General features: G+C 38.1%; 1 long non-coding RNA gene across 4 annotated transcripts in view; it reads left to right on the forward strand.

Moving 5' to 3' along the window:
- LOC137214448 (uncharacterized) overlaps window positions 1–17,022 on the forward strand; it is a 50,830-nt gene that overhangs the window by 11,725 nt on the left and 22,083 nt on the right. The window lies entirely within an intron of this gene.

The following is a 17,022-nucleotide window of genomic DNA, read 5'->3' on the forward strand; positions in this document are numbered from 1 at the left end:
CCATTTATGTAAGTCTTCTTTTGCTAAGTGTCTACTCACATTTTTTGCTCATTTTTTATTGGGCATTGTCTTATTATTGAGTTGTAAGAGTTGTTTTTTAAAAAATTTATCTGGACACCAATCCTTTTTCAACTATATGTGTTATATTTTCTCCCCCTCTGTGGCTTGCTCTTTCATCTTTTAAAATGATATCTTTAGGAGAGCAGGAGTTAAATTTAGTTTTTCTTCTGCCAAGTGGATTTTCAAGATTTAATTTTCAAAATTTATTTTGGTGCTGAGAAGTGGGAAGGCTATTTATTTGTTCACATAACATGCCTTAGTCCCCAGTGTTCCTCTGGCCAAGCACACTGCATGGGAGGAATCCATCTGTCTCCCTGACTTGCTCCCAGTCAGTAATGCCAGCTAGGAAGTGCCTTGGCCCTGACATCTCAGCTGGAGGCTGCCAAGCAGAGGGGCCAGAGCTAAATCCCAGGTAAGCCGGGTAGGCTTCTGTCCTTGCTGGGGCCCTACCTTTGCAACATCTGACACTGTGAATCTAAATACAAATATCCTCTTTTTTTCTCTGTAGCACTTATGTTGGCTTGTAATCTTATCTTGGTGGGTTCATTTATCTGTCTTTCCCACTTGACTGTCTCTGAGGACAGGGACCTTGTCTGTTTTTATGTCCAAGAATTTGCAGAATATTAGTGGCTTTCAGAGCCCTACTTGCCCAGCACTGTGGGAAGAAGGCAGACAGTTCCCATTCTCAGGGTCCACAAGGAGTTCTAACTTGTGGCTGAGAAGTGTCCCTCACGGTTCTCCATCCCTAGACCAGGGCAAAAGTGCTTGTGGTCTATGGGCAGGAGGCTGGGAGAATCCCACCTCTCAGCCATGTGCCTGGGGTCCTCACCTTAGGAAACACTTGTTTTCAGCTTTACCCTCTTCCCCCTGTGGATCCCCTACTGGTCTGTTAGGTGATGAAGGGTCTCATCACACTATTTGCTCCTTCCTCCTGTCTTCTGTCCCCTCTCTTCTTTCCATCTTTCTTCTGGGGTCCTTTCCTGCCCCCTCCTCCTCCCCACTTCCCTCTTTCCAGCTGTAAGATGTGAGGAAGACCTCAAAGACTCACCAGGAGACAAATTCAACTGTAAGGACAATAAACGTAAACATGGATAACTATACAAATTCCAAAAGTATCTTTATTGTTTTCAAAGCAACCTATTAAATAGCAGTTCTTGCGTGCATTATAAACTTCCTTAAAATTCATTGCCATCTATTACAGTGCATGTGTCAGCTTCAAATTTCACCTCAAATGCCCAGGGCTGAGACTTAGGCTTTCTGGGTGGGTTAACCTCCAGTAACCCCCAAAGAGCTTAAGGTATGGGAAGTGAAGGCACATCTAAGGAGTTTTTACATAATCCTGGAGGAGTTTTTAATTTTGATGAAATCCAACTTTATCATATTTTTTCTTTTATGATTTGTGCTTTTTGTATCCTATTGGAAAAAATTTTGCCTACTCTTACTTCAAAATAGTCTATGATTTCTTTGAGAGCTAACGATTACATTTAGGCCTATGATTCATTTCAGGTTAATCTTTGTGAATGCCATGAAGTTGCCTTTTCATTTTGCTGATTTATTCTTTTGCTTACAGAGGCTTTTTAGTTTGATGTAGTCTCACTTGTTTATTTTTGCTTTTGTTGGCTGTGCTTTTGGTGCCATACCAAGAAATCATTGACAAGACCAATATCAAGGAGATTTTCCCCTGTATTCTTCTGGGAGTTTTATGGGTTCAGGTCTTACAGTTAAGTCTTTAAACTATTTTGAGTTAATTTTTATGTATGGTATAATATAAGGGTCCAATTTCATTCTTTTGAATGTGGATATCTAGTTTCTTAACACCATTTATTGCATAGACTATCTTTTCCCCATTGTTAATTTTGGCTCCTTTGTCATAAATTAGTTGACCATATATGCATGCGTTTATTTCTGGACTCTCTATTCCACTGATTTATGTGTCTGTTTTTATGCTAGTACCATACTCTTTTGATTAGTATAGCTTTGTAATATAGTTTGAAAGCAGGAAATTGGATACCCCCAGCTTTGTTCTTCTTTCTCTAGATGGCTTTGGCTATTCAGGGTCTTCTGTGGTTTCATTTGAATTTTAGGACATTTTTTTCTGTGAAAAATACCCTTGGAATTTTGATAGGGATTGCATTGAATCTGTAGATTGCTTTGGGTAGTATGGACATTTTAACAACATTTTAATTCTTCCAATTCATGAGCATGGAATATTTTTCTATTTATTGTGTCTTCAGTTTCTTTAATTAATGTCCTATACTTTTCAGTGTACAAGTCTTTTTTTTTGTGATACGTGGGCCTCTCACTGCTGTGGCCTCTCCCGTTGTGGAGCACAGGCTCCGGACGCACAGGCTCAACGGCCATTGCTCACAGGCCCAGCCGCTCCGCGGCATGTGGGATCCTCCCTGACTAGGGCACGAACCCGCGTCCCCTGCATTGGCAGGCAGACTCTCAACCGCTGCACCACCAGGGAAGCCCAGTGTACAAGTCTTTCACCTCCTTGGTTAAATTTATTCCTATAAATTTATTCTTTTGATGAAATTATAAATGAGATTGTTTTCTTAATTTATCTTTCTAATAGTTTGTAGTTAGTATATAGAAATACAACTGATTTTTTTTTGTGGTACGCAGGCCTCTCACTGTTGTGGCCTCTCCCATTGTGGAGCACAGGCTCTGGACGCGCAGGCTCAGTGGCCATGGCTCATGGGCCCAGCCGCTCCGTGACATGTGGAATCTTCCTGGACTGGGGCACGAACCCATGTCCCCTGCATCGGCAGGCGGACTCTCAACCACTGTGCCACCAGGGAAGCCCACAACTGAGTTTTGTATATTGATTTTGTATCCTGCAACTTTACTGAATTCTTTTATTAGTTCTAACAAATTTTTTGGTGGAGTCGTTAGGGTTTTCTATGTCATATCATCTGCAAATAGAGACAGTTTTATTTCCTCCTTTTTGATTTTAATGAATTTTATTTCTTTTTCTAGCCTAACTGTTCTGGCTAGGACTTCCAGTACTATGTTGAATAAAAGTGGTGAGAGTGGACATCTCCATCTTGTTCTTGATTTTAGAGGTAACAATTTCAACATTGATTTGCCCTTTGGTCTTATGGATCCAAAAACAGTTGTTAATTTTTCAGTCTATTCAGCTCCTTTCTTATGGAATTGGACACTGGAAATCTCCTTTCCCCAATTTTTAATGGGATATTTTGTTGTTGTTGAGTTGTAGTTCTTTATATGTTCTGGATACTAACCACTTATAAGGTATATGATTTGCAAATATTTTCTCTCATTCCATGAGTTGCTTTTTCACTCTGTTGATAGTACCCTTTGAGGCACAAAATTTTTAATTTTGATGAAGTCCAACTTATCTATTTTTTCTTTTATTGTCAGTACTTTTGGTGTCATATCCATAAATCACTGCCAAATGTCATGAAGTTTTACCCTTATGTTTTCTAAGAAGGGTTTTATGATTTTAGCTCTTATGTTTAGGTTTGATCCACTTTGAGTTCATTTTTGTCTATGGTATAAAGTAAGGGTCAATTTTTGTTCACTTGCATGTGGATGTTCATATTTCCCAGGACTGTTTGTTGAAGAGACTGTTCATTCCCCATTGTGTAGTCCTGGCTCCCTTTTTGACTCATTTGACCACATAAGTGAGGGTTTATTTCTGGGCTCTCTATTATATTCCATTGGTCTGCCATTATGCTGGTAATACAGTTTTGATTACTGTAGCTGTAATATATTTTGAAATCAGGAAGTATAAGACCTCTAAGTTTGTTCTTTTTTCAAAGATTGTTTTGACTACTTGGGGTTTCTTGAAACTTTGGATGGACTTTTCTATTTTTGCAAAAAGGTTGTTAGGATTTTGATAGAGATTGCATTGAATCTCTAGATTTCTTTGGGTAGTATGGATATTTGAAAAGTATTAAGTTTTCCAGTCTATGAATATGCATTTTCATTTGTTTGTATATTCTTTAATTTCTTTCCACAGTGTTCTGTAGTTTTCAGTGTACCTTCACCTTCTTGGTTAAGTTTATTTCTAAGTATTTTATTCTTTTTGGTGCTGTTGTAAATGGGACTGTTTTCTTAATTTTCCTTTTATATTGTCCACTGTTAGTGTATAAAAATGCAACTAATTTTGTGTATTGATTTTGTATCCTGCAACTTTGCTGGATTTGTGTATAAGATCAAACAGTTTTTTTTTGTGTGTGTGGAATTTTTAGGGTTTTCCACATATAAGGTTATATCATCTGTGAACAGAGATAATTTTACTTCTTCCTTCCTAATTTGGATACCTTGCATTTCTTTTCCTTATGTGATTGCTCTGGCTAGCATTTCCAACACTATGTTAAATAGAAATTATGAAAGTTATCCTTGTTTTGTTTCTGATCTTAGAAGAAAAGCTTTTCAACTTTAACCATTGTATATGATGTAGTTTTTTCATATATGATTTTTCTGATGTTGAGGTAGTTTCCTTCTATTCTGAGTTTATTGAATTCATTTTTTTTTATCATGAAAGGGTATAGATTTGCCAAATGCTTTATCTGTCTCTATTGAGGGGATCATGTGATTTTTTTCTCACTTCATTCTCTTAATGTAGTGTATCATATTGTTTTTCATATGTTGAACCATCCTAGCGTTCAAGGCATAAATCCCACTTGGTCATGTTTTGTAATCATTTTAACATGCTGATGAATTTGGTTTGCTAGTATTTTGTTGAGGATTTTTATACCAATATTTATAAACAATACTGGTCTGTGTGTGTGTATATATATATATATATATATATATATATATATATATATATATATATATACACACACACACATATATGGTAGTATCTTTGTGTGGCTTTGGTATCATGGTAATGCTGAGCTTGTAGAATGATTGAGGAAGTGTTCCCTCCTCTTCAATTTTTCGGAAGAATTTGAGAAGGATTGGTGTTAGTTCTTTAAAGGTTTCATAGAATCAAAGCCATTTGGTTCACGGCTTTTCTTTGTTGAGAAGTTTTAACTTACAGAATTAAACTTCCTTAGTAAGTGTAGATCTGTTCAGATTTTCTACTTCTCTATTACTCAGTTTTGGTAGGGTGTGTGTTTCTAGGAATTTGTCCATTACACTTAGGTTATCCAATTATTTTGGTATACAATTTTTCATACTACTCTTTTATGGTCCTTTTATTTCTGTAGAATTGATAATAATGTTCCCATTTTAAACTTATGATTTTAGTAATTTGAGACCTCTCTGTTTCTTTTTAATCTAGCTAAAGGTTTGTCAATTTTGTTGTCATTTTAGAAGAACCAACTTTTGGTATCATTGATTTTCTTTATTGTTTTTCTATTCTCTATTTTATTTATCTCTGCTCTAATCTTTATTATTTCCTTTCTTCTGCTAGTTTTGGTTATAGTTTATTTATTTATCTGTTCCTCAAGGTATAAACTTAGATTGTTGATTTGGGATCCTTTTCTCTTTTGTACAGCTATAAATATTCCCCTTAGTACTGCTTTCATTGCATCCTATGTTTTGGTATGTTGTGTTATCATGTTCGTTTCTGTCAAGATATTTTCTAATTTGCCTTTTGATTTCCTTTTTAGACAATTGGTTGTTTAAGAATGTGTCATTTAATTTCTGCATATTTGTGAATTTTCCAGTTTTCCTTCTGCTATTGATTTCTAGATTCATTCCATTGTGATCGGTAAAGATACTTGGTATCATTTCAATCTTTTAAATTTTATTAAAAATTTTTGGCATAATACATGATCTCTTCTGGAGAATGTTCCATGTATACTTGAGAAAAATATGTATTCTTCTATTATTGGGTGGAGTGTCCTGTATATGACTGTTAGGTCCAATTGGTTTATAATGTTGTTTAAGTCCTCTATTTCTTCATTTTCTGTCAGCTGTTATATCTGTTATTGAGAGTGGGGGTATTGAAATCTCTTACTATTATTGTAAAACTGTATATTTCTCTCTTCAATTCTGTTAATGTTTGCTTCATGTATTTTTGAGCTCTAATATTTGGTAATTGTTATATCTTCTTGAATAATTGACCCCTTTATCAATAAAGAATGCTCTTCATTGATTCTTGCAACTTTTCTTTTTAACTTAAGGTCTATTTTGTCTGATATTAGTGTGGCCATCCCTGCTCTCTTTTAGTTATTAGTCGTATGAATTATCTTTTTATATCTTTTTACTTTCAATCTATGTATTTCTTAGGTCTAAAATGAACCTCTTGTAGATGTCATATAGTTGGAACTTTTTTTTTTCAATTATTCACTCTATGCCTTTAAAAAAATTTTTTTTTTTAAACATCTTTATTGGAGCATAATTGCTTTACAATGGTATGTTAGTTTCAGCTTCACAACAAAATGAATCAGTTATATATATACATATGTTCCCATATCTCTTCCCGCTTGCGTCACCCTCCCTCCCACCCTCCCTATCCCACCCCTCCAGGCGGTCACACAGCACCGAGCTGATCTCCCTGTGCTATGCGGCTGCTTCCCACTAGCTATCTACCTTACGTTTGGTAGTGTATACATGTCCATGCCTCTTTATTGCTTTGTCACCGTTTACCCTTCCCCCTCCCCATAGCCTCAAGTCCATTCTCTAGTAAGTCTGTGTCTTTATTCCTGTTTCACCCCTAGGTTTTTCATGACATTTTTTTTTCTTAAATTCCATATATATGTGTTAGCATACGGTATTTGTCTCTCTCTTTCTGACTTACTTCACTCTGTATGACAGACTCTAGGTCTATCCACCTCATTACAAATAGCTCAATTTCGTCTCTTTTTATGGCTGAGTAATATTCCATTGTATATATGTGCCACATCTTCTTTATCCATTCATCCGATGATGGACACTTAGGTTGTTTCCATCTCTGGGCTATTGTAAATAGAGCTGCAATGAACATTTTGGTACATGACTCTTTTTGAATTATGGTTTTCTCAGGGTATATGCCCAGTAGTGGGATTGCTGGGTCATATGGTAGTTCTATTTGTAGCTTTTTAAGGAACCTCCATACTGTTCTCCACAGTGGCTGTATCAATTTACATTCCCACCAACAGTGTAAGAGGGTTCCCTTCTCTCCACACCCTCTCCAGCATTTATTGTTTCTAGATTTTTTGATGATGGCCATTCTGACTGGTGTGAGATGATATCTCATTGTAGTTTTGATTTGCACTTCTCTAATGATTAATGATGTTGAGCATTCTTTCATGTGTTTGTTGGCACTCTGTATATCTTCTTTGGAGAAATGTCTATTTAGGTCTTCTGCCCATTTTTGGATTGGGTTGTTTGTTCCTTTGTTATTAAGCTGCATGAGCTGCTTATAAATTTTGGAGATTAATCCTTTGTCAGTTGCTTCATTTGCAAATATTTTCTCCCATTCTGAGGGTTGTCTTTTGGTCTTCTTTATGGTTTCCTTTGCTGCGCAAAAGCTTTTAAGTTTCATTAGGTCCCATTTGTTTATTTTTGTTTTTATTGCCATTTCTCTAGGAGGTGGGTCAAAAAGGATCTTGCTGTGATTTATGTCATAGAGTGTTCTGCCTATGTTTTCCTCTAAGAGTTTGATAGTTTCTGGCCTTACATTTAGGTCTTTAATCCATTTTGAGCTTATTTTTGTGTATGGTGTTAGGGAGTGATCTAATCTCATACTTTTACATGTAGCTGTCCAGTTTTCCCAGCACCACTTATTGAATAGGCTGTCCTTTCTCCACTGTACATTTCTGCCTCCTTTGTCAAAGATAAGGTGACCATATGTGCGTGGGTTTATCTCTGGGCTTTCTATCCTGTTCCATTGATCTATATTTCTGTTTTTGTGCCAGTACCATACTGTCTTGATTACTGTAGCTTTGTAGTATAGTCTGAAGTCAGGAAGCCTGATTCCTCCAGCTCCATTTTTCGTTCTCAAAATTGCTTTGGCTATTCGGGGTCTTTTGTGTTTCCATACAAATTGTGAGATTTTTTGTTCTAGTTCTGTGAAAAATGCCAGTGGTAGTTTCATAGGGATTGCATTGAATCTGTAGATTGCTTTGGGTAGTAGAGTCATTTTCACAATGTTGATTCTTCCAATCCAAGAACATGGTATATCTCTCCATCTATTTGTATCATTTTTAATTTCTTTCATCAGTGTCTTATAATTTTCTGCATACAGGTCTTTTGTCTCCTTAGGTAGGTTTATTCCTAGGTATTTTATTCTTTTTGTTGCAATGGTAAATGGGAGTGTTTTCTTGATTTCACTTTCAGATTTTTCATCCTTAGTGTATAGGAATGCCAGAGATTTCTGTGCATTAATTTTGTATCCTGCTACTTTACCAAATTCATTGATTAGCTCTAGTAGTTTTCTGGTAGCATCTTTAGGGTTCTGTATGTATAGTATCATGTCATCTGCAAACAGTGACAGCTTTACTTCTTCTTTTCCGATTTGGATTCCTTTTATTTCCTTTTCTTCTCTGATTGCTGTGGCTAAAACTTCCAAAACTATGTTGAATAAGAGTGGTGAGAGTGGGCAACCTTGTCTTTTTCCTGATCTTAGTGGAAATGCTTTCAGTTTTTCACCATTGAGGACGATGTTGGTTGTGGGTTTGTCATATATGGCCTTTATTATGTTGAGGAAAGTTCCCTCTATGCCTACTTTCTGCAGGGTTTTTATCATAAATGGGTGTTGAATTTTGTCAAAAGCTTTCTCTGCATCTATTGAGATGATCATATGGTTTTTCTCCTTCAATTTGTTAATATGGTGTATCACGTTGATTGATTTGCGTATATTGAAGAATCCTTGCATTCCTGGAATAAACCCCACTTGATCATGGTGTATGATCCGTTTAATGTGCTGTTGGATTCTGTTTGCTAGTATTTTGTTGAGGATCTTTGCATCTATGTTCATCAGTGATATTGGCCTGTAGTTTTCTTTCTTTGTGACATCCTTGTCTGGTTTTGGTATCAGGGTGATGGTGGCCTCGTAGAAGGAGTTGGGGAGTGTTCCTCCCTCTGCTATATTTTGGAAGAGTCTGAGAAGGATAGGTGATAGCTCTTCTCTAAATGTTTGATAGAATTCGCCTGTGAAGCCATCTGGTCCTGGGCTTTTGCTTGTTGGAAGATTTTTAATCACAGTTTCAATTTCAGTGCTTGTGATTGGTCTGTTCATATTTTCTATTTCTTCCTGATTCAGTCTTGGCAGGTTGTGCCTTTCTAAGAATTTGTCCATTTCTTCCAGGTTGTCCATTTTATTGGCATAGAGTTGCTTGTAGTAATCTCTCATGATCTTTTGTATTTCTGCAGTGTCAGTCGTTACTTCTCCTTTTTCATTTCTAATTCTATTGATTTGAGTCTTCTCCCTTTTTTTCTTGATGAGTCTGGCTAATGGTTTATCAATTTTGTTTATCCTTTCAAAAAACCAGCTTTTAGTTTTATTGATCTTTGCTATCGTTTCCTTCATTTCTTTTTCATTTATTTCTGATCTGATTTTTATGATTTCTTTCCTCCTGCTAACTTTGGGGTTTTTTTGTTCTTCTTTCTCTAATTGCTTTAGGTGCAAGGTTAGGTTGTTTATTCGAGATGTTTCCTGTTTCTTAAGGTAAGATTGTATTGCTATAAACTTCCCTCTTAGAACTGCTTTTGCTGCATCCCATAGATTTTGAGTCGTCGTGTCTCCATTGTCATTTGTTTCTAGGTATTTTTTGATTTCCCCTTTGATTTCTTCAGTGATCACTTCGTTATTAAGTAGTGTATTGTTTAGCCTCCATGTGTTTGTATTTTTTACAGATCTTCTCCTGTGATTGATATCGAGTCTCATAGCGTTGTGGTCGGAAAAGATACTTGATACAATTTCAATTTTCTTAAATTTACCAAGGCTTGATTTGTGACCCAAGATATGATCTATCCTGGAGAATGTTCCATGAGCACTTGAGAAAAATGTGTATTCTGTTGTTTTTGGATGGAATGTCCTATAAATATCAATGAAGTTCATCTTGTTTAATGTATCATTTAAAGCTTGTGTTTCCTTATTTATTTTCATTTTGGATGATCTGTCCATTGGTGAAAGTGGGGTGTTAAAGTCCCCTACTATGAATGTGTTACTGTCGATTTCCCCTTTTATGGTTGTCAGTATTTGCCTTATGTATTGAGGTGCACCTATGTTGGGTGCATAAATATTTACAATTGTTATATCTTCCTCTTGGATCGATCCCTTGATCATTATGTAGTGTCCTTCTTTGTCTCTTCTAATAGTCTTTGTTTTAAAGTCTATTTTGTCTGATATGAGAATTGCTACTCCAGCTTTCTTTTGGTTTCCATTTGCATGAAATACCTTTTTCCATCCCCTTACTTTCAGTCTGTATGTGTCTCTAGGTCTGAAGTGGGTCTCTTGTAGACAGCAAATATATGGGTCTTGTTTTTGTATCCATTCAGCCAATCTGTGTCTTTTGGTGGGAGCATTTAGTCCATTTACATTTAAGGTAATTATCGATATGTGTGTTCCCATTCCCATTTTCTTAATTGTTTTGGGTTTGTTATTGTAGGTCTTTTCCTTCTTTTGTGTTTCTTGCCTAGAGAAGTTCCTTTAGCAGTTGTTGTAGAGCTGGTTTGGTGGTGCTGAACTCTCTCAGCTTTTGCTTGTCTCTAAAGGTTTTAATTTCTCCATCAAATCTGAATGAGATCCTTGCTGGGTAGAGTAATCTTGGTTGCAGGTTTTTCTCCTTCAACACTTTCAATATGTCCTGCCACTCCCTTCTGGCTTGCAGAGTTTCTGCTGAAAGATCAGCTGTTAACCTTATGGGGATTCCCTTGTGTGTTATTTGTTGTTTTTCCCTTGCTGCTTTTAATATGTTTTCTTTGTATTTAATTTTTGACAGTTTGATTAATATGTGTCTTGGCGTATTTCTCCTTGGATTTATCCTGTATGGGACTCTCTGTGCTTCCTGGACTTGATTAACTATTTCCTTTCCCATATTAGGGAAGTTTTCAACTATAATCTCTTCAAATATTTTCTCAGTCCCTTTCTTTTTCTCTTCTTCTTCTGGAACCCCTATAATTCGAATGTTGGTACGTTTAATGTTGTCCCAGAGGTCTCTGAGACTGTCCTCAGTTCTTTTCATTCTTTTTTCTTTATTCTGCTCTGCAGTAGTTATTTCCACTATTTTATCTTCCAAGTCACTTATCCGTTCTTCTGCCTCAGTTATTCTGCTATTGATCCCATCTAGAGTACTTTTAATTTCATTTATTGTGTTGTTCATCGTTGCTTGTTTCATCTTTAGTTCTTCTAGGTCCTTGTTAACTGATTCTTGCATTTTGTCCATTCTATTGTCCATTCTATCTCCAAGATTTCGGATCAACCTTACTATAATTATTCTGAATTCTTTTTCAGGTAGACTGCCTATTTCCTCTTCATTTGTTAGGTCTGATGGGTTTTTATCTTGCTCCTTCATCTGCGGTGTGTTTTTCTGTCTTTTCATTTTGCTTATCTTACTGTGTTTGGGGTCTCCTTTTTTGCAGGTTGAAGGTTCGTAGTTCCTGTTGTTTTTTGTGTCTGTCCCCAGTGGCTAAGTTTGGTTCAGTGGGTTGTGTAGGTTTCCTGGTGGAGGGTACTAGTGCCTGTGTTCTGGTGGATGAGGCTAGATCTTGTCTTTCTGGTGTGCAGGTCCACGTCTGGTGGTGTGTTTTGGGGTGTCTGTAGACTTATTATGATTTTGGGCCGCCTCTCTGCTAATGGGTGGGGTTGTGTTCCTGTCTTGCTAGTTGTTTGGCATAGGATGTCCAGCACTGTAGCTTGCTGGTCGTTGAGTGAAGCTGGGTGCTGGCGTTGAGATGGAGATCTCTCGGAAATTTTTGCTGTTTGATATTATGTGCAGCTGGGAGGTCTCTTGTGGACCAGTGTCCTGAAGTTGGCTCTCCCACCTCAGAGGCACAGCACTGACTCCTGGCTGCAGCCCCAAGAGCCTTTCATCCACAGGGCTCCTTAATTTGGGATGATTGGTTGTCTATTCAGGTATTCCACAGATGCAGGGTATATCAAGTTGATTGTGGAGCTTTAATCCGCTGCTTCTGAGGCTGCTGGGAGAGATTTCCCTTTCTCTTCTTTGTTCTCACAGCTCCCAGGGGCTCAGCTTTGGATTTAGCCCCGCCTGTGCGTGTAGGTCGCCGGAGGGCGTCTGTTCTTTGCTCAGACAGGACGGGGTTAAAGGAGCCGCTGATTCGGAGGCTCTGGCTCACTCAGGCCCGGGGGTAGGGAGGGGCACGGAGTGTGGGGCGGGCCTGCGGCGGCAGAGGCCGGCGAGACGTTGCAGCCTGAGGCGCGCCTGTGCGTTCTCCCGGGGGAGTTGTCCCTGGATCCCGGGACCCCGGCAGTGGCGGGCTGCACAGGCTCCCCGGAAGGGCGCGTGGCCAGTGACCTGTGTTCGCACACAGGCCTCCCGGTGGCGGCAGCAGCGGCCCTAGCCGCTCTGGGCGGCCCTAGCCACGTCCGTCTCTGGGCTCCGCACCCCTAGCCGCGGCCCGCGCCCGTCCCTGGAGCTCTCTCAAGCAGCGTTCTTAATCCCCTCTCCTCGTGCACCAGGAAACAAAGAGGGACGTAAAAGTCTCTTGCCTCTTCGGCAGTTCCAGACTTCTCCCCGCACTCTCTCCCGGCCAGCCGCGGTGCACCAACGCCCCGCAGGCTGTGTTCACGCCGCCAACCTCAGTCCTCTCCCGGCGCTCCGACAAAAGCCGGAGCCTCAGCTCCCAGTCCCGCCCGCCCCGGCGGGCGAGCAGACAAGCCTCTCGGCTGGCAAGTTCCGGTCGGCCCGATCCTCTGCGCTGGAATCTGTCCGCTTTGCCCTCCGCACCCCTGTTGTTGTGCTCTCCTCCGCGGCTCCCAAGCTCCCCCACTCCGCCTCCCGAAGTCTCCACCCGCGAAGGGGCTTCCTAGTGTGTGGACACTTTTCCTCCTTCACAGCTCTCTCCCGCTGGTGCAGGACGCATCCCTATCCTTTTGTCTCTGTTTAGTTTTTTCTTTTGCCCTACCCAGGTACGTGGGGGGTTTCTTGCCTTTTGGGAGGTCTGAGGTCTTCTGCCAGCGTTCAGTAGATGCTCTGTAGGAGTTGTTCCACGCGTAGATGTATTTCTGGTGTATCTGTGGGGAGGAACGTGATCTCCGCCTAAAAAAATTTTTTAAATATATATTTTTTTATACAACAGGTTCTTATTAGTCATCAATTTTATACACATCAGTGTATACATGTCAATCCCAATTGCCCAATTCATCAAACCACCATCCCCACCCCCACCCCCTGCGGCTTTCCCCTCTTTGTGTCCATACATTTGTTCTCTACATCTGTGTCTCAACTTCTGCCCTGCAAACCAGTTCATCTGTACCATTTTTCTAGGTTCCACATGCATGTGTTAATATATGATATTTCTTTTTCTCTTTCTGACTTACTTCACTCTGTATGACAGTCTCTAGATCCATCCACATCTCAACAAATGACCCAATTTTGTTCCTTTTTAAGGCTGAGTAATATTCCATTGTATATATATACCACATCTTCTTTATAAATTCGTCTGTCGATGGGCATTTAGGTTGCTTCCATGACCTGGCTATTGTAAATAGTGCTGCAATGAACATTGGGGTATATGTGTCTTTTTGAATTATGGTTTTCCCTGAGTACATGACCAGTAGTGGGATTGCTGGATCATATGATAATTCTATTTTTAGTTTCTTAAGGAACCTCCATACTGTTCTCCATAGTGGCTCTATCAATTTACATTCCCACCAACAGTACAAGAGGGTTCCCTTTTCTCCACACCCTCTCCAGCATTTGTTGTTTGCAGATTTTCGGATGATGCCCATTCTAACTGGTGTGAGATGATACCTCATTGTAGTTTTGATTTGCATTTCTCTAATAATTAGTGATGTTGAGCAGCTTATCATGTGCTTCTTGGCCATCTGTATGTCTTCTTTGGAGAAATGTCTATTTAGATCTTCTGCCTATTTTTGGATTGGGTTGTTTGTTTCTTTAATATTGAGCTGCATGAGCTGTTTATATATTTTGGAGATTAATGCTTTGTCCGTTGACTCATTTGCAAATATTTTCTCCCATTCTGAGGGTTGTCTTTTTGTCTTGTTTATGGTTTCCCTTACTGTGCAAAAGCTTTTAAGTTTCATTAGGCCCTATTTGTTAATTTTTGTTTTTATTTCCATTACTCTAGGAGGTGGATCAAAAAAGATCTTGCTGTGATTTATGTCAAAGAGTGTTCTTCCTATCTTTTCCTCTAAGAGTTTTATAGTGTCCAGTCTTACATTTAGGTCTCAAATCCATTTTGAGTTCATTTTTGTGTATGGTGTTAAGGAGTGTTCTAATTTCATTCTTTCACATGTAGCTGTCCAGTTTTCCCAGCACCACTTATTGAAGAGACTGTCTTTTCTCCATTGTATATCCTTGCCTCTTTTGTGATAGATTAGTTGACCATAGGTATGTGGGTTTATCTCTGGGCTTTCTATCTTGTCCCATTGATGTATGTTGCTGTTTTTGTGCCAGTACCACACTGTCTTGATTACTGTAGCTTTGTAGTATATTCTGAAGTCAGAGAGTCTGATTCCTTCCACTCCGTTTTTTCCCCTCAAGACTGCTTTGACTATTTGGGGTCTTTTTTGTCTCCATACAAATTTTAAGATTTTTTGTTCCAGTTCTTTAAAAATGCCATTGGTAATTTGATACGGATTGCATTGAATCTGTAGATTGCTTTGGGTAGTATAGTCATTTTCATAATATTGATTCTTCCAATCCAAGAACATGGTATGTCCATCTGTTGGTATCATCTTTAATTTTTTTCATCAGTGTCTTATAGTTTTCTGCATACAGGTCTTTTGTCTCCTTAGGTAGGTTTATTCCTAGGTATTTTATTCTTTTTGTTGCAATGGTAAATGGGAGTGTTTCCTTAATTTCACTTTCAGATTTTTCATCATTAGTGTATAGGAATGCACGAGATTTCTGTGCATTAATTTTGTATCCTGCAACTTTACCAAATTCATTGATTAGCTCTAGTAGTTTTCTGATGGCATATTTAGAATTTTCTATGTATAGTATCATGTCATCTGCAAACAGTGACAGTTTTACTTCTTTTCCAATTTGTATTCCTTTTATTTCTTTTTCTTCTCTGATTGCTGTGACTACTACTTCCAAAACTATGTTGAATAAAAGTGGTGAGAGTGGATATCCTTGTCTTGTTCCTGATATTAGAGGAAATGCTTTCAGTTTTTCACCATTGAGAATGATGTTGGCTGTGGGTTTGTCATACATGGCCTTTATTATGTTGAGGTAGGTTCCCTCTATGCCCACTTTCTGGAGAGTTTTTATCATAAATGAGTGTTGAATTTTGTCAAAAGCTTTTTCTGCCTCTATTGAGATGATCATATGGTTTTTATTCTTCAGTTTGTTAATATGGTGTATCACATTGATTGATTTGCGTATATTGAAGAATCCTTGCATCCCTGGCATAAATCCCACTTGATCATGGTGTATGATCCTTTTAATGTGTTGTTGGATTCTGTTTGCTAGTATTTTGTTGAGGATTTTTGCATCTATATTCATCAGTGATATTGGTCTGTAATTTTCTTTTTTTGTAATATCTTTGTCTGATTTTGGTATCAGGGTGATGGTTGCCTCATAGAATGAGTTTAGGAGTATTCCTTCCTCTGCAATTTTTTGGAAGAGTTTGAAAAGGATGGGTGTTAGCTCTTCTATAAATGTTTGATAGAATTCACCTCTGAAGCCATCTGGTCCTGGACTTTTGTTGCTTGGAAGATTTTTAATCACAGTTTCAATTTCATTCCTTGTGATTGGTCTGTTCAGACTTTCTATTTTTTCCTGGTTCAGCCTTGGAAGGTTATACCTTTCTAAGAATTTGTCCATTTCTTCCAGGTTGTCCATTTTCTTCGCATAGAGTTGCTTGTGGTACTCTCTTAGGATGCTTTGTATTTCTGTGGTGTCTGTTGTAACTTCTTTTTCATTTATAATTTTATTGATTTGAGTCCTCTCCCTCTTTTCTTGGTGAGTCTGGCTAATGGTTTATCAATTTTATCTTCTCAAAGAAACAGCTTTTAGTTTTATTGATCTTTGCTATTGTTTTCTTTGTTTCTATTTCATTTATTTCTGCTCTGATCTTTATGATTTCTTTCATTGTACTAACTTTGGGTTTTGTTTGTTCTTCTTTCTCTAGTTCCTTTACGTGTAAGGTTAAATTGTTTATTTGAGATTTTTCTTGTTTCTTTAGGTAGGCTTGTATGGCTATAAACTTCCCTCTTAGAACTGCATTTGCTGCATCCCATAGTTTTTTTTTTTTTAAGTGGCTGATTTTACTTAGTTCTTTTTTTTTGATATTAGAATCTTTATATTTTTATCATATATTCTACACGATTTAAAAAATTAACGTTACAATGAGGATTTTTCCTATGTTCTATTGCTTTAAATATCACATATTTATAAAAGTAAATTGTATTTTGTATAAATTTGAATATATGTTAAGATATTAAATGAACAGTTTCTAATGGTGTTTTTTCTTTTTTCGTTAACATCGTTATTGGAGTATAATTGCTTTACAATGGTGTGTTAGTTTCTGCTTTATGATAAAGTGAATTAGTTATACATACACATATGTTCCCATATCTCTTCCCTCTTGCGTCTCCCTCCCTCCCATGCTCCCTATCCCACCCATCTAGGTGGGAACAATGCACTGAGCTGATCTCCCTGTGCTATGTGGCTGCTTCCCACTAGCTATCTATTTCACGTTTGGTAGTGTATATATGTCCATGCCACTCTCTCACTTTGTCACAGCTTACCCTTCACCCTCCCCACATCCTCAAGTCCATGCTCTAGTAGGTCTGTGTCTTTATTCCCGTCTTACCCCTAGGTATTTCATGACCTTTTTTTTTTCTTTTTCTTAGATTCCATATATATTTGTTAGCATACGGTATTTTTTCTCTTTCTGACT

Source organism: Pseudorca crassidens, chromosome 20 (genome assembly GCF_039906515.1).
Source record: "Pseudorca crassidens isolate mPseCra1 chromosome 20, mPseCra1.hap1, whole genome shotgun sequence".
NCBI classification, from domain to species: Eukaryota; Metazoa; Chordata; class Mammalia; order Artiodactyla; family Delphinidae; genus Pseudorca; species Pseudorca crassidens.